This window comes from Anomaloglossus baeobatrachus, chromosome 1, assembly GCF_048569485.1.
Source record: "Anomaloglossus baeobatrachus isolate aAnoBae1 chromosome 1, aAnoBae1.hap1, whole genome shotgun sequence".
Lineage (NCBI taxonomy): Eukaryota > Metazoa > Chordata > Amphibia > Anura > Aromobatidae > Anomaloglossus > Anomaloglossus baeobatrachus.
The window spans coordinates 651,558,950-651,584,818 of record NC_134353.1 but is presented as its reverse complement, the minus strand read 5'-3'; the positions used below and the strand labels follow the sequence as shown (position 1 = coordinate 651,584,818).

The 25,869-nt window shown below is 47.1% G+C and overlaps 1 protein-coding gene across 6 annotated transcripts in view; it reads right to left on the bottom strand.

Annotated features, from left to right (window-relative positions):
* Nucleotides 1–18,203, bottom strand: part of HNRNPC (heterogeneous nuclear ribonucleoprotein C) — a 35,076-nt gene extending 16,873 nt beyond the window's left edge. For 4 of the 6 annotated variants that reach the window (XM_075319925.1, XM_075319923.1, XM_075319928.1 and 1 more), the window contains exons 1-2: nt 17,999–18,203; nt 291–320 (exon numbers count right to left, since the gene is read on the bottom strand). The gene's annotated coding sequence lies outside the window, so the exon portion shown is untranslated. The remainder of the gene's footprint in view (nt 1–290; nt 321–17,998) is intronic. The other 2 variants (XM_075319924.1, XM_075319927.1) reach the window with 1 other exon arrangement.
* Between the last annotated feature and the right edge of the window lie 7,666 nt (nt 18,204–25,869).

The following is a 25,869-nucleotide window of genomic DNA, read 5'->3' as shown; positions in this document are numbered from 1 at the left end:
CATTGTAACTGGGAGAAATTTAAAGTTTAGCACAAAAATTGTAGATTAAGCATAACTAAAAATTATAGACTCCTTCCCAATCCAAACCCAACATGAAAAAAAAAATAAAAAAAAATAAAAATTAAAACAGTTAAAAAAAAATTAGCACCTGTACCAATATAAATACACAGTTTATATAAAAACTATAAAAAATTAGAAATACAATGTTAAAAAGGAGACCAGTAAGGTAGGAAAAATTTTGAAAAAAAAAAAAAAAAACAATTTAAAAACACAGGAAATGCGAGACTTACTGTAGTTGGTGTTTCAAAAAAAATTCTTCGCTGTGAAAAAAAAGGGAAAAAAAATTATGAAAATCATCCAAATCAGGAGAAAAAAAAAAAGTTTGTAGAGAATTTCAGTAAAAAGTCCACTTAAAAATACTAGGCAATTCTTAAAAATGATTTTCTTGCAAAACGTCACTTGTCAACATGATTAGGTAATACACCCCAAAAATTTTGCATTGAAGGGATGGGAAAGGGAGGGTTGGGGGAAGGCGGGAAATGAAAGGTTGTTCTGAGCACTTAGGTGCAGCATTCTGTTCTTCTGTATTATGTAAAAAAAAGTTAAAATTTATAATAGCAGCAAATATTGGAGAAGTGGTTAGATTAATTTTGCCAGTCTCCCAAAGGGATGGTGCTAGAGCTACTGAAAGCACCTGGACTGCTACTTGGCCACTTCTCTACTGGATATACTGAGAGGCGAGGGGACTGTATACAAGTTCTTTCAAAACAGGTCAGGGGAGGTAGAGGGGAAATTTGGAGAACTGCTCAGATCTCTGTCCTGTGAAAAGGAGAATGGGAGAATAGTTTAGATTCAGGGGAATTGGAATAAGGTATACTTTGGGGGGTGGGAGAAAAAAAAAAAAGCTACTAATTAACATGTAGCACTGCCTCCATCCAAACAGATAATGAACAAACTTGAACTAAATACTGCACACTCAGTTATGATTTACATGTACCATATATAAAAATAAACAGGCACTCCTGAGATACTGACAGCAGGCACTTTATACTTAAGGTAACAGCCTGAAGCTCCCCAAGCAGCCAACGCAAGAACACGTTTCTCTCGCACCCATTCAAGTGAATGGGGCGAGAGAAAAATCGCACTGCACTCGCGGTACACCGGTGTACCGCGAGTGCAGTGCGAGAATGGCAATAGCCGGCTACACAGGAGAGAAGGAGAGAAATCCCTCCCTCCCCTCCTGAGTGCCGGCCTGCACCCCGCAGCTGAGGTCTGCTCGCACGAACGGACCTCAGTTGCAAGGACACACGCATGACACTCGGCTCTGCTGTACTGCCAGCACGAGCCGAGTGTCATGCAAGGGGATCGCAGTAGTCCCCGTGTGGCCCCAGCCCAACCAGAAGAAGTGTTCAATTTAAGGCTATGTGCACAGTGAGCATGTTTTTGATGCAGATTTTGATAAGTTTGAGAAATTAGCACCAAAATCTGCATGCCTGTCCTGAAGCCAGCAAAGTCTGAGATTCCTAAAGTGCAGTGCACAGGTTTGGTGCAGGGAAGAAAAAAAAAAATAAAAATCTGCAGCATGTCAGTTGTTGGGGTGTTTTTTGCCCCGACTTCATAAAAACAAACCAAAGCTCGCATACATATTTTCTGCCAGACTGTGCAGATTTCATGCAGAAAATTTCGGCAAACCAACATGTGCACATACCCTAACATTGTGCCACCACTGGGAAGAACAGGCAAGCAGTCAGTAATCTGTTAGCAACTGCCTGCCTGTTTTATTATGTGCTTAACAACAAATTCCTGGACAGCCCCTTTAAGAGCCCTAAACCAGGGGTGCAAGCTTTTTTTTGTCCGAGGGCCAGATGGACAAATTGAACAAACCCATCCCCAGAAATACATCAAATAGGGGCAAAATCCATTTTTAGGGTCCCATCTAATAATTTTTAGATCTATAGCACCAACATAATTTACAGCTCTTTACAATTCAGAGGGGACATATACAGATATGAGACATTACAGAGTAGCCAACTCCAATACCAAGAGGAGTGAGGGCCCTACTCGTAAGCTTACAGTCTGAGGAAATAGGGGAGGCATTAAGGTGCTTGAATCGTATGGTCCAGCCATCAATATAATAAAGAAGAGGGTATTCACATAACTGTACATGACCAGGTCACCTGCCAATTTATGTACAAGTAAAGAGCGCTAAAGTGCATAGAGGGTTTGTAAACATGATCTAAAGGCCCCGTCACACTAAGCAACATCGCTAGCAACATCGCTGCTAACGAACATCTTTTGTGACGTTGCTAGCGATGTTGCTGTGTGCGACATCCAGCAACAACCTGGCCCCTGCTGTGAGGTCGTTGGTTGTTGCTGAATGTCCTGGGCCATTTTTTAGTTGTTGCTGTCCCGCTGTGAAGCACAGATCGCTGTGTGTGACAGCAAGACAGCAACAACTAAATGTGCAGGCAGCAGGAGCCGGCTTCTGCGGACACTGGTAACCACGGTAAACATCGGGTTACCAAGAAGCCCTGTCCTTGGTTACCCGATATTTACCTTCGTTACCAGCCTCCTCCGCTCTCACTGTCAGTGCCGGCTCCTGCTTCTTGCACATGTAGCTACAGCACACATCGGGTAATTAACCCGATGTGTGCTGTAACTAGGAGAGCAGGGAGCCAGCACTAAGCAGTGTGCGCTGCTCCCTGCACGTGTAGCAGCGTGCACTGGTAACCAAGGTAAATATCGGGTTGGTTACCCAATATTTACCTTAGTTACCAAGCGCAGCATCTTCCACGCGGCGCTGCTGGCTGGGGGCTGGTCACTGGTGACAGCTCACCAGCAACTCGTGTAGCCACGCTCCAGCGATCCCTGCCAGGTCAGGTTGTTTGTGGGATTGCTGGAGCGTCGCAGTGTGACATCTCACCAGCAACCTCCTAACAACTTACCAGCGATCCCTATCAGGTTGGATCGTTGTTGGGATCGCTGGTAAGTTGTTTAGTGTGACTGGGCCTTAAGGAACTAGATTTGGAAGGAATTTGGGAATACAAAAAAAAAAAAAAAAAAAAAAACACCTTAAAAAGGGTCGAACCCTACTAGGACAACCCTTTTCTATTCCATGTTTCCCCAAGGTAAAATAAAGACAGTACTTGCTTCCCGTGGCTGCAGCGTTCCCAGGGCTCGTTTATTAACTTGTTTAGCCCAAAGGCGGGGAGACAGAAGCTGGCGCTGATTGGACGTGGGGCTCGAATGACATCACAACCCCATGTGAGACCAGTCACCGCAAGCCCGGACACTGCTGGAATGGTACCGGTACAGGAGGAGAGTATAGTCTACGTTACCTGGGGGAAACCTGTGGAATCAGAAGGTTGTGCTAGTAGTAGACAACCCCTTTTAAACAGTTACATAAATGAGGGGAGATAGGACAGTCCAAAGAAATTGGTTTTAAGCCACGCTTAAATCTGGGTATTGGGAGTTAATTCCATTGCCCTGGACAGTGCATTCCAGAAAATAGGCAGCTCATGAGAAATCTTGGAGACAGAAGTGGGAGGTTTAAATTATTGAGGATGTCAGTCTAAGGCTATATGTCCACGGTAGAATGTACCTGCGGATTTTTCTGCATGAAAATCCGCGACTTTCGCGGCAAATCCGCACCCGCGGATTTCTTTTTTTTTCCCCATTCTATACCCAAAATCCGCACCAAATAATTGACATGCTGCAGATTTTTCCGCATCAAAATCCGCGGCAAATCCGCAGCGGAAAAATCCGCAGCATGGACACAGCATTTCCAAAATGCCATTGAAATGGCTTGGAAGTGCCGCTGCTGCAGATTTTCGGGAAATCCGCGGCAAAATCCGCGGTAAATCCGCAGTGTGGGCACATAAGCCTGAAGGTACCGTCACACTAAACTTACCAGCGATCCCAACAACGATACAACCTGATAGGGATCGCTGGTAAGTTGCTAGTAGGTTGCTGGTGAGAGGTCACACAGTCAGACGCTCCAGCGATCCCACCAGCAACCTGACCTGGCAGGGATCGCTGGAGCATCGCTACACGGGTTGCTGGTGAGCTGTCAAGGCAGATCTTACCAGCAACCAGTGACCAGCCCCCAGCGACACACTGAAGCGATGCTGCGCTTGGTAACTAAGGTAAATATCGGGTAACCAACCCGATATTTACCTTGGTTACCAGCGCACGCAGCTACACGTGCAGAGAGCAGGGGAGCAGCGCACACTGCTTAGCGCTGGCTCCCTGCTCTCCTAGCTACAGTACGGCGGAGGCTGGTAACGAAGGTAAATATCGGGTAACCAAAGACAGGGCTTCTTGGTTACCCGATGTTTACCGTGGTTACCAGTGTCCGCAGAAGCCGGCTCCTGCTGCCTGCACATTTAAGTCCCCTTTACACACTGAGACTTTCTAGTGATCATGCTGCACAGTGAGAAACAAAGGACCAGAGAATGGTCCTGAACGATTTGTAGCGATCAGCAACTTCACAGCAGGGGCCAGGTCGCTGATGTGTTTCACACACTGCAATGTCGCTGGGGAGGTCGCCATTACGTCACAAAACCGGTGACGTTACAGCGATGTCGTTTGCGATGTTGCAGTGTGTAAAGGGGCCTTTAGGTCATTAGTGGAACTGAGGGCATAAGTGGGGTGATAGATGAGGGAGGTGCAGAACTGTGGAGAGCTTTGTGGGTGAGTGTAATAGGTTTATATTGTACTCTGTAGCGAACGGTCAACCAGTGCAACGACTGTCATAGGGTACAGGCAACGGGTGAAGGATCAATATGATCTTTCCTTCTGCATTCAGGACGGATTAAAGAGGAGAGAGGTTAGTATATTTAAAAAAAAAAAAAAAAAAAAAGCTGTATCCCCAAATTCCACACAAATTGATCAGTTTTTCTTGTCTATGAATCCCACTATGGTAACATCTCTCCAGGTTGAATGAATTGATCAACCCAGGAGGGGAAAGGATTGGCTGAAAGTGCTTCTAACCATGGAGGCATTTGGGACCCTGCAATTTAATGTGTGGTACTAAACCATAGAATGATTTGATTTATTTTTAAATCTAGTTAATATTTTCTGACATTACTGTTTTGTATATGTATTGATGTAGAGGTGTTCATATTGACAGAATCATATCACAAAATAAAGTTCGAAGGTGAAATTAATGGACTCACGTCTACGTCAGTACCTGGGACAATTTTAGGGTACATATTCATTAAAGTGAACCTGTCAGGTCTGTATGTACACAGAGCCACGAGCAGTTCTGGCTGCATATTGCCAATCCCTGCCTAACCGTCCTTGTATACACTAGCATAGATAAAGAGATCTTTAGAAAAAATATCTAAAGATGTTTTACCATATGCTAATGAGCTTGGGGACTAGTCCCCTGGACGGCCGTGCTAACATGTTAATGAATGTGCAGCGTCAGAGAATGATGTCACTCACCTCTCCGCCACCATCGCGTCAGACACTGGATTTCGGCTCAGTGCGCATGACCCCGGAGGTTTTGAAATGCGCACTATGAAGCCAGGTGTACACGTCCTGGGCTTCAAACTGAAGAAGTGCGCATAACTGAACCGGGGTCATGCACCCTGAGCTGAAATCCAGTGTCGGCGGCGGAGAGGTGAGTGAGATCATCCTGTGACGCTGCACATTCATTAGCACACCCACAGGGACGTACTAACATGCTAATGGAGCCGACTAGCCTGGGGAACTAACGCTCAGGGGACTAGTCCCCAAGCTCATTAGCATACGGTAAAACATCTTTAGAAATACTTTTTCTAAAGATCTATCTATGCTAGTGTATACAGGGACTGTTAGGCAGGGATTAGCAATATGCACCCAGAACAGCTCATGGCTCTGGGTGTATATTGGACCTGACAGGTTCCATATAAGATTACTTCACATGACATAGCCCTTAAAAGATGCAAGTGCCACATCTCAAAATTTGCTTTAGTTTTGTTATGCTTTTTTTTTTAAATAAAATAAAGAATTGTTCTTACGAACTCTGTGCTGGACCTTATCACCCCTGACCTCGGTTTCACATTAGTAAGAGGGAGACAGATTAGTAGAGTTGCTAGTCCAGACGAGAATGAATTAGAACAGTAAATTTTTGAAGTGTGAAAAGTAAGAAAAAAATTCAAAATTCTAGAGATGTCTTTGAAGTCTAGGTGACATGAGTAAGCGAGCGTGAATGTACACAGTGAAGACCAGAGTCCAATAAAATCCCAAGTGCTGCTGGGGAGAAATGGTAGAACCACACACAAATGGTAATATTGGGATTAGGAAGGTTAGTGGGAGGAAATAAGATGATTAGGCCTATCTGATGGATAGAAGTCCTCTTCTCTCCCATGTGCATTCTAAACATAAAAGACCACAGATTCAGCTTTCTTCATTGTAGTTTCTACAGGACAAAAGCCAGAGGCACTATCTATCCCTTACCTATATGACATGGCCACACAACACACCATTAATAACCCATCCCTAGCATGCTAATTGACACCTCTACTCCAACATGAAAAACCATCTGAGCAGCCTCCAGATACTGTCAGGTATATCTGCGACCGTATAGTTAAGGGCCAAAGACCTCAAAGGCTGCTGGTTGCGCACCCCTGCTTTTGACAAAGATCTGCCACAAAAGCGGTCTAAGGCTATGTGCACATAGCATTCTTTAGATGGCAAAGTAGCCACATCATTTCTGAACACCTAGTCCTTTTTTTTTCCCACTCCATATATAAACTAGTGTCTGCTTCCAAGCAGAAGCAGCCAGAAGAATGGACAAGTCACTTAGCAGCTTCACAGCTTTGAAAGCCAGATACAGTTAGGCTATGTGCGCAGTGCGTTTTTCGCGGCGTTTTTCAGGTGCGTTTTTGGCCTCAAAACTGCAGGACTTTGCTTCCCCAGCAAAGTCTATGAGTTTTCATTTTTGCTGTCCGCACACAACTGTTTTTTTTACCTGCGTTTTTGAGTTTAAAAAAAAAAATGGACATGTCAGTTCTTTCCTGCGTTTTCCCCCCATGCAATGCATTGGAAAAACGCAGCAAAACGCAGAGATCAAAAACGCAGCAAAACGCAGCCAAAAACGCACCAAATCGCGGCAAAAATGCATGCGTTTTTTGATGCGTTTTTTCGACGCAGGTGCGTTTGTGCGTTTTTAGCGGCCAAAAACACAAAAACGCAGCGTCAAAAAGACGCAGTGTGCGAACCTAGCCTTAGTAGTGACAAGAACAATGCACAGCAAATCCTCTTCACATTGCTGTGCATGCTAACTTTGACTTTGTTGGTGCTTTTTAAAGGAGGAAACCACTGGAAAGACATTGTGTGCATATACCCTAAAATCATAGACCGCCTCAGCCAGGAAACCACTGGAAAGACATTGTGTGCATATACGCTAAAATCATAGCCCGCCTCAGCCAGGAAACCACTGGAAAGACATTGTGTGCATATACCCTAAAATCATAGCCCGCCTCAGCCAGGAAACCACTGGAAAGACATTGTGTGCATATACCCTAAAATCATAGCCCGCCTCAGCCAAGCCAGTGTGCACATTTCAATTGTGAGACCCGTCACATAATACATATAGCCAACTTTAGACTACTTTTGCATGTCCTACTTCCTGTTGAATAAAGCTGTGTGCATTCCATAGACAACTGAACATCAATGGGACAGCACTCCACTATCTCTGGCAATTCCAGACTCAGAGGAGCGGTGGTATACACCAGAAGAGATTTCTTCATTTAAACAGTGGAGAGGAGAAGGAGAAGATTTTTTTTGTGATCAGAAGTGAATTTACACAACGTCGGGGCATGCCCAGAAACAAAAAAACAGATCAGTTGCCTGATTCCGTCATTTGACGGATCCGGCACCCATAGGCTTCGAATCTAAAAAAAGACAAACGGCGCCGGATCTGTCGCCTTCTGTTTTTTTTGCAGGTCCCCAAAAAAAAAAAAAAAATAATTTGCTTTTGACGTTGCTTCCAGTGGCCGCACAGACAATTTTCGCCAGGTCCGTCGTACAACGGATGAAACAAGGCCATACGGCACAATCCAGCACTAATATTCTATGAGGAAAAAAAAAAAACTGATCCGGTGACATCAGTTTTATCTGCAATTCGCCAGATTGTGCCTGATGGCAAAAAACTGGTGTGAAAGATGCCTAAGAATCAGTTTCCCATGAGATTTCCTCAAATAAAAACCTGTAGCAGTGTAGGAATGTAACGGAGTAAGGTTATGTTCACACAGTATCTTTTAGGGTATGTTCACACGCGGCATTTTTTACCACAATGATGCAATGTTTTTGTTCCAAAAAAATGCAAAAACAATGCGTTTTTGCCGCATTTTTTTTTTAAGTCAAATCTATTGACTGGAAGGGCTCAAAAACGCTGGAAAAACGCAAAAAGAATTGACATGCTGCATCTTGGGTGCATCTTTTCAAAAACACAGCCAACAAAAGATGCCCAGTGTGGACAGCAAAATAGAAATCTCAGACTTTGCTGGGAGAAGAAAATGCATGCATTTTGGGTCATCTTTGTGACCTCAAACACACCAAAAACGCAGCAAAAGATGCCATGTTGAACTTAGCCGTACTGCGTTTTTGGTGAATTTTTGGGGTCACAAAGATGCACCTAACTATGCATTTTCATGTCCCAGCGAAGTCAATGAGGTCTCTATTTTGCTGTCTACACAGTGCATCTTGACTGCGTTTTTGAAGATGCAGCAGGTCAACTCTTTTTGCGTTTTTCCAGCGTTTGAGCCCTTCCAGACATAGGGCAAAGAAGGGAATTTTGTTTACTTACCGTAAATTCCTTTTCTTCTAGCTCCAATTGGGAGACCCAGACAATTGGGTGTATAGCTATGCCTCCGGAGGCCACACAAAGTATTACACTAAAAGTGTAAAGCCCCTCCCCTTCAGCCTATACACCCCCCGTACTGCTACGGGCTCATCAGTTTTGGTGCAAAAGCCAGAAGGAGGAAAAAATTATAAACTGGTTTAAAGTAAATTCAATCCGAAGGAATATCGGAGAACTGAAACCATTTAACATGAACAACATGTGTATACAAAAAACAGGGGCGGGTGCTGGGTCTCCCAATTGGAGCTAGAAGAAAAGGAATTTACGGTAAGTAAACAAAATTCCCTTCTTTGTCGCTCCTAATTGGGAGACCCAGACAATTGGGACGTCCAAAAGCAGTCCCTGGGTGGGTAAATAATACCTCATAATAGAGCCGTAACGGCTCCGTCCTACAGGTGGGCAACTGCCGCCTGAAGGACTCGCCTACCTAGGCTGGCATCTGCCGAAGCATAGGTATGCATCTGATAGTGTTTCGTGAAAGTGTGCAGGCTCGACCAGGTAGTTGCCTGACACATCTGCTGAGCCGTAGCCTGGTGTCGCAAGGCCCAGGACGCTCCCACGGCCCTGGTAGAATGGGCCTTCAGTCCTGAGGGAACCGGAAGCCCCGAGGAACGGTAAGCTTCGAGAATTGGTTCCTTGATCCACCGAGCCAGGGTTGATTTGGAAGCTTGTGTCCCTTTACGCTGGCCAGCGACAAGGACAAAGAGAGCATCGGAGCGGCGCAGGGGCGCCGTACGAGAAATGTAGAGTCTGAGTGCTCTCACCAGATCTAACAAGTGCAAATCCTTTTCACATTGGTGAACTGGATGAGGACAAAACGAGGGTAAGGAGATGTCCTGATTGAGATGAAAAGTGGGCAAGGCAAATGGCCAGGGAGAAAACGCCTGAGCAGAGCACCACGACAGGAATATTTTCCACGTCCTGTGGTAGATCTTGGCGGACGTTGGTTTCCTAGCCTGTCTCATAGTGGCAATGACCTCTTGAGATAATCCTGAAGACGCTAGGATCCAGGACTCAATGGCCACACAGTCAGGTTGAGGGCTGCAGAATTCAGATGGAAAAACGGCCCTTGAGACAGCAAATCTGGTCGGTCTGGCAGTGCCCACGGTTGGCCGACCGTGAGATGCCACAGATCCGGGTACCACGACCTCCTCGGCCAGTCTGGAGCGACGAGGATGGCGCGGCGGCAGTCGGCTCTTATCTTGCGTAACACTCTGGGCAACAGAGCCAGAGGAAGAAACACATAAGGAAGCTGAAACTGCGACCAATCCTGAACTAAGGCGTCTGCCGCCAGAGCTCTGTGATCTTGAGATCGAGCCATGAATGTTGGGACCTTGTTGTTGTGCCGTGACGCCATTAGGTCGACGTCCGGCTTCCCCCAGCGGCAACAGATCTCCTGAAACACGTCCGGGTGAAGGGACCATTCCCCTGCGTCCATGCCCTGGCGACTGAGAAAGTCTGCTTCCCAGTTTTCTACGCCCGGGATGTGAACTGCGGATATGGTGGATGCTGTGGCTTCCACCCACAGCAGAATCCTCCGGACTTCCTGGAAGGCTTGCCGACTGCGTGTCCCACCTTGGTGGTTGATGTAAGCCACCGCTGTGGAGTTGTCCGACTGAATTCGGATCTGCTTGCCTTCCAGCCACTGCTGGAACGCTTTTAGGGCAAGATACACTGCCCTGATCTCCAGAACATTGATCTGAAGTGAGGACTCTTGCTGAGTCCACGTACCCTGAGCCCTGTGGTGGAGAAAAACTGCTCCCCACCCTGACAGGCTCGCGTCCGTCGTGACCACCGCCCAGGATGGGGGTAGGAAGGATTTCCCTTTCGATAATGAGGTGGGAAGAAGCCACCACCGAAGGGAAGCTTTGGTTGCTTGAGAGAGGGAGACGTTCCTGTCTAGGGACGTCGGCCTCCTGTCCCACTTGCGTAGGATGTCCCATTGAAGAGGACGCAGGTGAAACTGCGCGAAAGGGACTGCTTCCATTGCTGCCACCATCTTCCCCAGGAAGTGCATGAGGTGCGTCAAGGGGTGTGACCGACCTTGAAGGAGAGATTGTACCCCTGTGTGTAGTGAACGCTGTTTGTCCAGCGGAAGCTTCACTATCGCTGGAAGAGTATGAAACTCCATGCCAAGATATGTCAGCGATTGGACCGGTGTCAGATTTGACTTTGGAAAATTGATGATCCACCCGAAACTCTGGAGGATCTCCAGAGTAACGTTGAGGCTGTGTTGGCATGCCTCTTGAGAGGGTGCCTTGACCAGCAGATCGTCTAAGTAAGGGATCACTGAGTGACCCTGAGAGTGGAGGACCGCAACTACTGTAGCCATGACCTTTGTGACAACCCTTGGGGCTGTCGCCAGGCCGAACGGCAGTGCCGCGAACTGAAGGTGTTCGTCTCCTATGGCGAAGCGCAAGAAGCGCTGATGCTCTGGAGCAATTGGTACGTGGAGATAAGCATCCTTGATATCGATCGATGCTAGGAAATCTCCTTGGGACATTGAGGCGATGACGGAGCGGAGGGATTCCATCCGGAACCGCCTGGTCCTTACGTGTTTGTTGAGCAGTTTTAGGTCCAAAACAGGACGGAAGGACCCGTCCTTCTTTGGAACCACAAACAGGTTGGAGTAGAAACCGTGACCCTGTTGCTGAAGAGGAACCGGGACCACCACTCCTTCTGCCTTCAGAATGCCCACCGCCTGCAGAAGAGCCTCGGCTCGCTCGGGAGGCGGAGATGTTCTGAAGAATCGAGTCGGAGGACGAGAGCTGAACTCTATCCTGTAACCGTGAGACAAAAGGTCTCTCACCCAACGGTCTTTTACTTGTGGCAGCCAGGTGTCGCAAAAGCGGGAGAGCCTGCCACCGACCGAGGATGCGGTGTGAGGAGGCCGTAAGTCATGAGGAAGCCGCCTTGGTAGCGGCACCTCCGGCGGTCTTTTTAGGGCGTGATTTAGACCGCCATGTGTCGGCGTTCCTCTGATCCTTCTGAGGCCTTTTGGACGAGGAGAATTGTGACCTGCCCGCACCCCGAAAGGACCGAAACCTCGACTGTCCCCTCCTCTGTTGGGGTGTTTTTGGTTTGGCTTGGGGTAAGGATGTTTCCTTTCCCTTGGATTGTTTGATGATTTCATCCAATCTCTCACCAAACAAACGGTCGCCAGAAAATGGCAATCCAGTTAAGCACTTTTTGGAAGCCGAATCTGCCTTCCATTCCCGCAGTCACAAGGCCCTGCGTATTACCACCGAATTGGCGGCTGCAACCGCCGTACGGGTCGCAGAGTCCAGGACAGCATTAATAGCGTAGGACGCAAATGCCGACGTTTGAGAGGTTATGGACGCCACCTGCGGCGCAGACGTACGTGAGTGCGTCAATTTGCGCCTGACCAGCTGAGATAGCTTGGAGTGCCCATACAGCTGCGAATGCTGGAGCAAAAGACACGCCGATAGCTTCATAGATGGATTTCAACCAGAGCTCCATCTGTCAGTCAGTGGCATCTTTGAGTGAAGCTCCATCTTCCACTGCAACTATGGATCTAGCCGCCAGTCTGGAGATTGGAGGATCCACCTTGGGACACTGAGTCCAGCCCTTGACCACGTCAGGGGGAAAAGGGTAACGTGTATCCTTAAGGCGCTTGGAAAAACGCTTATCTGGATAAGCTCGGTGTTTCTGGACTGCCTCTCTGAAGTCAGAGTGGTCCAGAAACATACTCTTTGTACGCTTGGGAAACCTGAAACGGAATTTCTCCTGCTGAGAAGCTGACTCCTCCACTGGAGGAGCGGAGGGAGAAATATTCAACATTTCATTGATGGACGCAATAAGATCATTCACTATGGCGTCCCCATCAGGAGTATCAAGGTTGAGAGCGGCTTCAGGATCAGAATCCTGATCAGCTACCTCCGCTTCATCATACAGAGAGTCCTCTCGCTGAGACCCTGAACATCGCTTAGTCGGTCTGGGGCTGCGGTCCGTGTCAGAGACCTCACCCTGGGATCCATGAGACACCCCGGGAAGACATTGCTGTTCCAACTGAGGGGGACCAGGGGGCAATGATTCCACAGTGCCCCTGGCTTGAGATGCCGGCCTGGACTGCAAGGCTTCTAATATCTTAGCCATAGTCTCAGAAAGTCTTTCAGTAAAAACTGCAAACTCCGTCCCTGTCACCTGGACAGTGTTAACAGGTGGTTCTCCCTGGGCCGCCCTTAGCAGAGGCTCCGGCTGAGAAAGTGCCACAGGGGCCGAGCATTGCACACAATGAGGGTCAGTGGAACCTGCCGGCAGTAAAGCCGTACATGCTGCACAGGCAGCATAGTAAGTCTGTGCTTTGGCACCCTTGCTATTTGTGGACGACATGCTGTTGTCTCCTCTGAGCAATACAGGAGGGTATATAGACAAAAATCAACAGTGCACCATACAGTGTAAAGTATAGTCTATAATCATGTAATCTATAAGTACACTTCTGCACTAGTGGGGCCAGCACCACAGGTGCTGCTTACCGCCTGCGCAAAGCGTTTGTGTGGGCACCAGAATTCCTGCCTGGGTCTCTTTGAGCTTGTCTCTCCTCTCCAGCGTTAGCAGAGCTGAGAGGAATGGCTGCCAGCGTCCTGGGGAGAGGAGGGAGCCGTGGGCGTGACCCAGAAAAGTGCGGGAACTGGTGCCCCACTGTGCAGAGTGAGGGGGGTGGAGTATGCAAAGCATGCTCCAGCCCTCAGTGCTGCCGACCTGTACAGCGTCCCGCCCTTCCCCTGACTGGCAGGGCTGGGGGCGGGAAAAGAATGAGACTAGGCCGCAGAAGCCGGGGACTATAGTTATAAGCGCGGCCGCCGTATAAGCGCGGTCGGCGCGGAAGTCCCCGGCGCACTAACAGTCCCAGCCGCGCCGCAGGGATAACCATGGCAGCGGCGGTCAGCGCGGCAGTCCCCCTACACAAATACACTCAGCGACGCTGAGTGTATAGTGGCACACATGCAGCCAGCGCTGCTGTCCCCGGTGCACTAGCACACCCAGCAATGCTGGAGTGTTGCTGTGCGCGGTCCCCACGGGGACACAGAGTACCTCCAAGTAGCAGGGCCATGTCCCTGAACGATACTCGGCTCCTATCCAGCAGGGTCCTCAGGAGCTGTGGATGGAGCACGGTCTCTTGTGCCTGGAGACCGATGGGATCCCACTTCACCCAGAGCCCTAATTGAGGGATGGGGAAGGAAAGCAGCATGTGGGCTCCAGCCTGCGTACCCGCAATGGATACCTCAACCTTAACAACACCGCCGACAAGAGTGGGGTGAGAAGGGAGCATGCTGGGGGCCCTGTTATGGCCCTCTTTTCTTCCATCCGACATAGTCAGCAGCTGCTGCTGACTAAGCTGTGGAGCTATGCGTGATGTCTGACCTCCTTCGCACAAAGCATAAAAACTGATGAGCCCGTAGCAGTACGGGGGGTGTATAGGCTGAAGGGGAGGGGCTTTACACTTTTAGTGTAATACTTTGTGTGGCCTCCGGAGGCATAGCTATACACCCAATTGTCTGGGTCTCCCAATTAGGAGCGACAAAGAAATGCATAAAAACAAGTCAAAAGCATATGATTTTTTTCTGCGTTTTTGCACAATTTTTGGGGCCAAAAATGCTGCATCTTAGTGGTTAGAAAAGATGCACTGTGTGAATATAGCCTAAAGGTTCATCATGCAAGTTGCAGTATGAGAGCCCTAAACAAGCATTATAGGAATTATCCCAAACCAGAAAACGGAAAAAAAACCCTCCTAAAAATGTACATGGCACATGGACCACAGTCCTTTACCAGCAGCAAATTGGACACAGACCAGGGAGACAGCTAGCATTTTTCCAAAAGTCCAAATTCCCCTTGAAAGCAGCACTAGTGTTTTTTTAGGTCACTGCTGGAGTGGTGCTTTAAATCTAATCCCCTCTTCCCAGCCTTGTACTCACCCTCCAGCATCTTCATCAGTTTTCAGACTTGCCCCGGTCAGTCTAGGGATCTTTGTAACCTGCTGGCTTGCCCATGTTTTTTCATGGAGCGTACAGAAGGTCACAACTTAATACAAATCTATAAAAGCTTTGTCCTCACTCTCCGACTGGTCCGGAGTGCTGTATGACAGAACTGACTTCCGGTCAGTCAAAAGTTTTTGGCACAAGATGGCCCCCCAGGGAAAGGAGTGGCACCAAAAAAGGTGACGAGTATGAGACAAGGGACAAGACACTTAGGCCACTTTCACATTGCATTTTTATCCATGTTCACTGGTCCCGTCGGGGCATCCATCCGAACCCCCCCTCCCCCCGCAAAAGGGGTTTCGGACACATATGCCAACAGGGCCATTGACTATAATGGAGCAGACAGAGCACACGCTCAGTCTTGCACCATTTTCGTGCATATACATTTTCTGCAGGTGGACACACGAACGTAGTCTACTACGTCGGTAGGGGGGGGGGGGGGGTTCAGATGGATGTCCTAACGGGACCAGTGAACGTAGGTAAAAAGGCAGTGTGAAAGCGGCCTTAGGTATAAAGCATCACTAGAGTGCTATGAAAAAAACAAAACACCGAAGCGTTGCTGTAACAAATGATACCCTGTTTCCCTGATAAGACCTACCCAGTAAATAAGCCCTAGAAGATTTTTGAGTATGCTTAAAATATAAACCCTAGTTGCGGTTCCATAAGGAGGGGGGGTAGCCCTACGCGCGCAAACCACAATCGGGGAGAGACGGGGGTAGCCCTACGCGCGCAAACCACAATCGGGGAGAGACGGGGGGTAGCCCTACGCGCGCAAACCACAAACGGGAGGGTATCCCTACACACACGCAGACTACAATCTGGTGGGGGGGGGGGGGAGGTAGCCCTACACACACGCAGACCACAATCTGGGGGGGGGGGGGAGGTAGCCCTACACACACGCAGACCACAATCTGGTGGGGGGGGGGGGGAGGTAGCCCTACACACACGCAGACCACAATCTGGTGGGGGGGGGGGGAGGTAGCCCTACACACACGCAGACCACAATCTGGTGGGGGGGGGGGTAGCCCTACACACACGCAGACCACAATCTGGTGGGGGGGGGGGGTAGCCCTACACACACGCGCAGACCACAATCTGGTGGGGGGGGGGGGGTAGCCCTACACACACGCAGACCACAATCTGGTGGGGGGGGGGGGGGGGTAGCCCCTACATACACAGTCCACAATCTGGTGGGGGGGGGGGGGGGTAGCCCTACATACACAGTCCACAATCTGGTGGGGGGGGGGGGGGGGGGGGTAGCCCTACATACACAGTCCACAATCTGGTGGTGGGGGGGGGGGGTAGCCCTACATACACAGTTCCACAATCTGGTGGTGGTGGGGGGGGGGGGGGTAGCCCTACATACACAGTCCACAATCTGGTGGGGGGGGGGGGGGGGGGGTAGCCCTACATACACAGTCCACAATCTGGTGGGGGGGGGGTAGCCCTACATACACAGTCCACAATCTGGTGGTGGGGGGGGGGGTAGCCCTACATACACAGTCCACAATCTGGTGGTGGTGGGGGGGGGGGGGGGGGGTAGCCCTACATACACAGTCCACAATCTGGTGGGGGGGGGGGGGGGGGGGTAAGCCCTACATACACAGTCCACAATCTGGTGGTGGGGGGGGGGGGGGTTAGCCCTACATACACAGTCCACAATCTGGTGGTGGTGGGGGGGGGGGGGTAGCCCTACATACACAGTCCACAATCTGGTGGTGGTGGGGGGGTAGGCCCTACATACACAGTCCCACAATCTGGTGGTGGTGGGGGGGTAGCCCTACATACACAGTCCACAATCTGGTGGTGGTGGGGGGGTAGCCCCTACATACACAGTCCACAATCTGGTGGTGGTGGGGGGGGTAGCCCTACATACACAGTCCACAATCTGGTGGTGGTGGGGGGGGTAGCCCTACATACACAGTCCACAATCTGGTGGTGGTGGGGGGGTAGCCCTACATACACAGTCCACAATCTGGTGGTGGTGGGGGGGTAGCCCTACATACACAGTCCACAATCTGGTGGTGGTGGAGGGGTAGCCCTACATACACAGTCCACAATCTGGTGGTGGTGGGGGGGTAGCCCTACATACACAGTCCACAATCTGGTGGTGGGGGGGTAGCCCTACATACACAGTCCACAATCTGGTGGTGGGGGGGTAGCCCTACATACACAGTCCACAATCTGGTGGTGGGGGGGTAGCCCTACATACACAGTCCACAATCTGGTGGTGGGGGGGTAGCCCTACATACACAGTCCACAATCTGGTGGTGGGGGGGTAGCCCTACATACACAGTCCACAATCTGGTGGTGGGGGGGTAGCCCTACATACACAGTCCACAATCTGGTGGTGGGGGGGTAGCCCTACATACACAGTCCACAATCTGTGGTGGTGGGGGGTAGCCCTACATACACAGTCCACAATCTGGTGGTGGGGGGGTAGCCCTACATACACAGTCCACAATCTGGTGGTGGGGGGGTAGCCCTACATACACAGTCCACAATCTGGTGGTGGGGGGGTAGCCCTACATACACAGTCCACAATCTGGTGGTGGGGGGGTAGCCCTACATACACAGTCCACAATCTGGTGGTGGGGGGGGTAGCCCTACATACACAGTCCACAAGCTGGTGGTGGGGGGGTAGCCCTACATACACAGTCCACAATCTGGTGGGGGGGGGTAGCCCTACATACACAGTCCACAATCTGGTGGGGGGGGGGGGGTAGCCCTACATACACAGTCCACAATCCTAATCAGGCTTATGGGGGATGGCGCGAAATTCCAACACTTCTACACACGCTCAGATGTATAAGCTATAGTGATACCGTGCCCTGGCACGCGTGTCGGCCGCAGTCTAGTCGGGCCCCTCACGGTACGCACACGGTGGCCGCCAGGCTGGAGAGTATCAATCCACACGCGCCGCCTCCACAGCGGCCTACCAGAAGGCTGAGCGGGCGCCATGTTCTAATCATGACGGGTAATGGACGCCAGGCAGCCTCTGTGGTAACTGCAGCATACGCGCCATCCCGCCTCCGGCCCACCCTGCACGACCCACTGTACGGAATAATGGCGCTCCCTCACAATAGGCGCTGTCGCTCGGGCTTCCCGCGGCCTTTGCAGGGGGCCACTTCCAGACTCGATGACTCACCTCTATCCGCCGCTCTACTGCTCGGTACCGCCGAGTCTCTGGCTTCAACGACTCGAAGACAACGCGGATAAAAACTACAGATTCAAGGAAAGCAACTAAGAGCTAGCGGGAACCGTCTATTACTCTCTGCGCCTCTAGCACAAAATGGCGCCGACACAATCTCCTCGCCTTCACCGTACCGTGGAGGGAAAAAAAAAGGACGTAATGAAAGACTAACGCGCACACGAAAGCCAACTGGACGGCCGAATCGCCAATCATAGGAAGAGGAAGTTAAGTCCACCAATAATAAAGGAGAGGCGGAGCTTATTAGTAAATCGTCACCCTGGAAATAATGCGGACCAATTAGCATTAAGTGAGCGGGAGCGCTCTTTCTAGCGCTTCTAGACCTTCGCTGACGTCACGTGGGTGCACGTTGCTATGGCGAAGACGATAGAGGAGCGCATGTGGGTGACGAGCAGGGCCCCTAGTGTGTAATTGTTCACTGAGGGCAGTTCAGCACGTGTAAAGGCGGGAAGTCCACAGGAAACCGTCTGCTGGAGGCCAGACTACTGCTCCTCATGTAATATATCCAGTCCTATTAAACAGAATATCACACTGGGAAGCTGACTGGAAATATTAGGGCTCATAAGTGTGGTGTGAATACATTTGTAAGGGCTGTCTGCGGTTTAACCCCTTCACCACCCTGCAATTTTTCGTCGTTTCCTCCCTTTCTTCCAAGAGTCTATAGCTTTTTGATTTTTCTGTCAGTATAGCCATGAGTTATTACCTCAACTAGAATACACAGGGCCATATTATATTGTATGACCGTACCACGTCCCAACTAACCGCTGTAGCACCGTATGATAGCACAATTCAGTACCAAAGTGGAATACAATTAACAAAATGAGCAATTTTATTATCCAGTTATAAACATACACCGTGCAGGAGGCAAGACCCCATCAAAACACGAAGAAAAACAAGCCAGGGCAGCATGGTGGTCATGACAATGAAATATATGACCTAAATATGCATAGAGGAATGTATAGAATAAGGCTAGGGCCCCACTTTGCGTTCTCCTACTTGCAGTTCTAACCACACGTTTTGGGCTTAATTGATTTGACCAAAGTTGCCTTTTCCAGAAATTTAGCGCTGAAAACGCATGCGTATTTACCGCGTTGTAGATGTTTTCAGCGCTTTTTACATGCTTTTCCACCTGCGTTTTGATAGATGCGTTTTGACCATCAAGTCACTGCTAAATAAAGTTTAAATAGTCAAACTCAATGAAAAAATTGTAAAAAAGAAACAAATCAATATTTTTGTGAAAAATAATGGAAATAAATTATTTTAATGAAATTATAGAGGTAATATGAGATTTAATGGAAAAATAGCACTAATTTAATAAAATTCTTATTTTTAATTGTCTGACTATGTGTGTGTGTAAAGGGACATATGAAATCATTTTTTTGATGTCCAAAGCGCATGTTTTCTGCACTGAAAAAGCAGGTAAAATGCAGGAATTTGAAGAAATCTTGGTTTTTGCCTTTTCTCATTGACTTCAATGTTAGCAAAACGCACCCAAAATGGCAAAAACAATTGACATGTTGCTTCTTTGAACGCATGGTTTTTGCTACAAAATATGCAAATTAAACGCAGCGTTTAGACACGCAAAGTGGGTTCTGGAAATCCACTTTTTCCATAGACTTTGCTGGTAAATCAATCAAAACGCATGCCTTTTGGCATGAAAAAGTTGCTTCTCAAAACAGACCTAAAAAGCACCTGAAACGCAGGTAAAAACGCAAAGTGGGGCCCTAGCCTTAAGGCTACTTTACACACTGCGATATCGGTCCCGATATCGCTAGTGTGGGTACCCGCCCCCATCTGTTGCGCGACACGTGCAAATCGCTGCCCGTGTCGCACAACAGCCGTCACACATACTTACCTGTCCGGCGACGTCGCTGTGACGGGCGAACCGCCTCCTTTCTAAGGGGGCGGTCCGTGCGGCGTCACAGCGACGTCACTGAAGCGTCACTGAACCGCCGCCCAATAGCAGCGGAGGGGCGGAGATGAGCGGGACGTAACATCCCGCCCACCTCCTTCCTTCTGCATAGCGGCCGGGAGGCAGGTAAGGAGAGCTTCCTCGTTCCTGCGGCGTCACACGCAGCGATGTGTGCTGCCGCAGGAACGAGGAACAACTTCGTTACTGCTGCAGTAACGATTTTTGAGAATGGACCCCCGTGTCGCCGATTAGCGATTTTGCACGTTTTTGCAACGATGCAAAATCGCTTATCGGTGTCACACGCAACGGCATCGCTAATGCGGCCCGGATGTGCGTCACAAATTCCGTGACCCCAACGACTCCGCATTAGCGATGTCGCAGCTGTGTAAAGCCCGCTTTAGACTTGTCCAAAAAAATGCAGATTCCTTATGTATGTACCTCACAGTCTCAAAAATCCACTATACAATGAAATGCAATAAATAGGCATGGAGCTAAGTAAAAAGAGATACCACATATAAAAGACTATAAATATGCAACATGTCGAGACAGTGCCCAATTACCCACCAGCAGTTGCTATGGGAGAAATGAAGACCACACTGCCCTGCACAACGGTGCACGTTTCGCCTAAACTTCGTCAGGAAGTGCAGGGACAGTGTTTATGGCTGTTATTTAGCATAAACCAAATGAACTCACCTGATGAAGCTTAGGCGAAAAGTGTGCCAAGGTGTAGGACAGTATGGTCTTCATTTCTCCCACGTAATTTTGGGCTATTTTTTTTTATTGCTGTGTCATGTACTGATCAAATTAATTGATTTTATATTTTGATAGATCGAGCATTTCTGTATGTGGGGATACCAAATATGTGTACATTTTTTCATTGTTTGATTTTTCAGTTGGTCGTAAGCGGGTGATTTGAACTTTTAGGTTCTTTTAATTTTATCATTTTTTTTAAACTTTTGTTTTTACTTTTTTATTGATTTTACTAGTCCCCTTTATCGCTCTGATCAGTGAAAATGCAGTGTTCCTGTGAGTGCAGCAACATGTCGTCTCTCACAGGAAATACATCATGGTAGCGTCAGAGGTCATCAGCTGACCCCTCGTTACCATGGCAACACCATGGGGCCCTGTGATCACATCACAGAGTGGCAGGGAATGGTGCGATCCTCACTGCGGCCATTTAAATCGTGCTGTCAGATTTTGACAGCACGATCTAAGTGGTTACAAGGTGCACAAGACTGCTGATCAGATCAGAAGACATCTGTGGGTGATTACCACTGGACACAATCTAGGACTATATATACATCCAAGGTCGTGAAGGGGTTAAACCCAGACAGAACCTTCACTTCAGAGTAGGTACCCAGTAATAGGAGATTGCCTTGACGCGACTACTGGGCAGATATAGAAATGGCCATTTAAGTATGCTAAATATCTCATTTTTGTCTTAGATTTCCCTTAGCAGTAATGTATGTCTATATTCTTACATTCATGGTTTGCATGCTTTAGCATTACACAGTGCAACTGTCAATTTTTGTGATTTTATATCATGTTTAGCTATACCGTCAACCTTTTTGTCTAGAACAGAAGTCAAACGCACTCCAAAGTAACTCATTATTTGGAGATTTAGATGTACAGTACCTTGCGAAAGCATTGGGCCCCCTTTAATTTTTTAACCTTTTTCCACATTTCAGGCCTCAAACATAAAGATAAAAATTTTAATGTTATGGTGAAGAATCAACAACAAGTGGGACACAAATGTGAAGTTGAACGAAATTTATTGCTTATTTTAAACTGTAGTAAAAAATAATAAACTGAAAAGTGGGGCATGCAATATTATTCATCCCATTTACTTTCAGTGCAGCAAACTCACTCCAGAAGTTCATTGAGGATCTCTGAATAATCCAATGTTGTCCTAAATGACTGATGATGATAAATATAAGCCACTTATGTGTAATCAAGTCTCCGTATAAATGCACTTGCTCTGTGACAGTCTTAGTGTTTTGTTTAAAGCGCAGATGGCATCATGAAGACCAAGGAACACAACAGGCAGGTCCGTGATACTGTTTTGGAGACGTTTAAAGCTGCATTTGGTTACAAAAAGATTTCCAAAATTTTAAAAATCCCAAGCACTGTGCAAGCGATCATATTGAAATGGAAGGAGTATCATACCACTGCTAATCTATCAAGACCTGGTCATCCCTCAAAAATTTAATCTCAAACAAGTAGAAGACTGATCAGAGATGCAGCCAAGAGGCCCATGATTACTCTGGATGAACTGCAGAGATCTACAGCTGAGGTGGGAGAGTCTGTCCATAGGACAACAATCAGTCGTACACTGCACAAATCTGGCCTTCATGGAAGAGTGACAAGAAGAAAGCCATTTCTCAAAGATATCCATAACAAGTGTCATTTAAAGTTTGCCACAAGCCACCTGGGAGACACACCAAACGTGGAAGAAGGTGCTCTGGTCAGATGAAACCAAAATTGAACTTTTTGGGCACAATGCTAAACGATATGTTTGGCGTAAAAGCAACACAGCTCATCACCCTGAACACACCATCCCCACTGTCAAACATGGTGGTAGCAGCATCATATTTTGGGCCTGCTTTTTTTCAGCAGGGACAGGAAGGATGGTTAAAATTGATGGGAATATGGATGGAGCCAAATACAGGACCATTCTTGAAGAAAACCTGTTGGAGTCTGCAAAACACCTAAGACTGGGACGGAGATTTGTCTTTCAACAAGACAATGATCCCAAACATAAAGCAATATCTACAATGGAATGGTTCACAAATAAACGTATCCAGGTGTTAGAATGGCCAAGTCAAAGTCCAGACCTGAATCCAATCGAGAATCTGAAGAAAGAGCTGAAAACTGCTGTTCACAAATGTTCTCCATCCAACCTCACTCAGCTCGAGCTGTTTGCAAAGGAAAAATAGGCAAAAATTTCAGTCTTTCAATGTGCAAAACTGATAAACACATACCCAAAGTGACTTGCAGATGTAATCGCAGCCAAAGGTGGCGCTACAAAATATTAACTTAAAGGGGATGAATAATATTGCACGCCCCACTTTTCAGTTTATTATTTTTTATAAAAGTATAAGGCTATGTGCGCACTTTGCGTCGAGGTAGTTGCAGTTCTAAACGCATCCTCTGGCAGAAATGGTTTTTGTCAAATTTGGTTTTGACCACAAAAACGCTATAAATACGCTTGCGTTTTTACCGTGTTTTTACCATGTTTTACATGCTTTTTCACTGCTTAAAATCAGATGCTTTTTGACTAAAAATACAATGTTAAATAAAGTTTAAACATACAAACACTATGAAAAAAAAGGAAAAACGATAACAAATATCATGATTATCATCAATCAAAAAATGGCTTATTTTATTAAAATGATAACTTTGTGTTAATAATTATGCATAAAATTACATTTATTTATGGATTTTCTTAAATTTAATTGTCGGACTATGTGTGTGTGTAAAGGGACATATCATGCCATTAATATTTTGCCAAAAACGCATGCAATTAATTGGTCCAAAAAGCATGTTTTCTGCATCAAAAAAAGCATGTAAAACGCTAGAATTTTGAAGTTGATTGCGTTTTGAAAGTTCTCATTGACTCCAATGTTAGCAAAACGCTGCCAAAATGGCAAAAACAATTGACATGCTGCTTCATTAAACACTGAGTTTTTGCCAAAATTTCTGCACCTAAAACGCTGCCATTTTAACAGCAAAGTGCGCACAAGAAATCCCTATTTCCCATAGACTTTGCTTGAAAATCAAAACGCATGCCTTTTGGCATTAAAACGCTGCAGTTCAAAGCGCTGCGGAAACGCATGAAAAAACGCAAAGTGCGCACATAGCCTAAAATAAGCAATGAATTTCGTTCAACTTCCCAATTGTGTCCCACTTGTTGTTGATTCTTCACCATAAAATGTAAATTTTTATCTTTATGTTTGAAGCCTATAATGTGGAAAAGGTTGAAAAATTCAAAGGGGCCGAATACTTTCGCAAGGCACTGTAAATAGCTCTGTTTTCCTCCCCAGTCTCAGTGTGTGGCTAAGCGGTGCTGTACAGCTACATATGGGGTATTGTCACATTCAGCAGAAATTGTGTGAAAAATATTGGTGCCATTTTTTAGCATTTACCTGTGTCAAAATGTAAACTTGATGGCTAAAACAATTTTTTTGTGATAAAAATGTAATTATTTTTTATTTATTGCCTAATGGTATACAATTCTGTGACATACCTGTGGTGTCAATATGATCACTGCACCCGTAGATGAATTAATCGAGAGGTATAGTCTTTAAGATGGGGTCACTTTTGTTGGGGTTCTGCTGTTCCAACACCTGTGACATGGCACCCGCAAAGCATAACACAAAAGCTGCACTATAATTTGGCAATCCTTCCCTTCTGAGCTTTGCACTGTGCCTCAAAAGTAGTCTTCAACCAAATATGGAATATTAGCGTAGGCAGGAGAAATTACATAACAAATTGCACCTTTCATTTTCTCCCATTTCCCATTCTGAAAATGAAAAACTTGGGGTCAAAGCAACATTTTAATGGAAAAATGGTTATTTTTTATTTACTCAGTCCGATGTTAAACTATTCTGTGAAGCGCCTGAGGGTTAAAAAAAAAAAAATACTCACTATTCCTCTAGATAAATTCCTCAGAGAGGTGTAGTTTCCAAAATGGGGTCACTTGTAGGGGTTGCTGTTGTATTTGGCATGTCAGGGGCTCTTCAAATGTGACATGGCATCCGCAACCTTTTCCAACCAAAATGGCACTCCTTCCCTTCCAAGCTGGGCCCTATGCCCAACCGTAGAATTCCACCACATATGGGGTATTGGTATACCCAAGAAAAATGGCATGTCAAATTGTAAGGTCCATTTTCTCTTGTTACCCTTATGAAAATGAAGAATTTAGGCCAAAAGCAACATTTTTTTTTTTTTTCATTTTCACGACTCAGCAGTCAAAAATTCTATGAAGCACCTGGGGGTTTCAAGGTGCACACCACACTTCTAAATAAATTCCTTTAAGGGAGTAGATTCCAAAATGGGGTACTTGTGGGGGTTTCCACTGTTTAGGTACCTCAGGGAATCTGCAAATGCAACATTGCATCCACTATCTATTTAAAGCCAATTTTCTGCTCCAAAAGTCAAATGGTGCTCCTTTCCTTTCAAACCCTGCCGTGGGTCCCAAACAGTAGTTTTCCTTCGTATGTGAGATATCTACATACGTAGGAGACATTGCCCAACAACTTGTATGGTCCATTTTCTCCTGTTACTCTTGTGAAAATGCAAAATTTTGGGCTAAAGCAACATTTTTGTGGAAAAAAGTAAAATTTTCATTTTTTTTCTTCTACAGTGCTTTAAAGGGAACCTGACAGGTCCCCTATGACATCCAACCCAGCAGCATTCATGTATGTATGACAAAATTAACTTCCTAACAAGTCTTGTCTAATGTTTTTCACTAAAATCAATGTCTTAAAAAAAAGGATTTATAAACTCCGCTGTTCGTATGCTAATTTGGTATGTGACTAGTCAATGGGGCATTATTTTCCCCAGACTCGTAGGCACACTTTCTATGTTATCACGCTCCTTGTGGGCGTGATAACCTGACTTCCACAAGCTGGTGTCATTACTAGCTCCTTGAAATCTAGGGCTATGTTCACACAGGGCATTTTTGCAGTATTTTTTTCCTGACCAAAACCTGATCTTGTGGCAGGATGTCTCCTGGGAGTCATCAGCGGTTTTGGAGCCGTTGTGGTGCGGTTTTTGTACTGTTTATTGTGGCGTTTTCACAGCAGTTTTTTTGCACTTCTGTGATGTTCAGACCAGCAGGGGTGCGAATATAAAGAGAGCGCCCTATACTTACCAGTCTCTGACGTCGCTATAC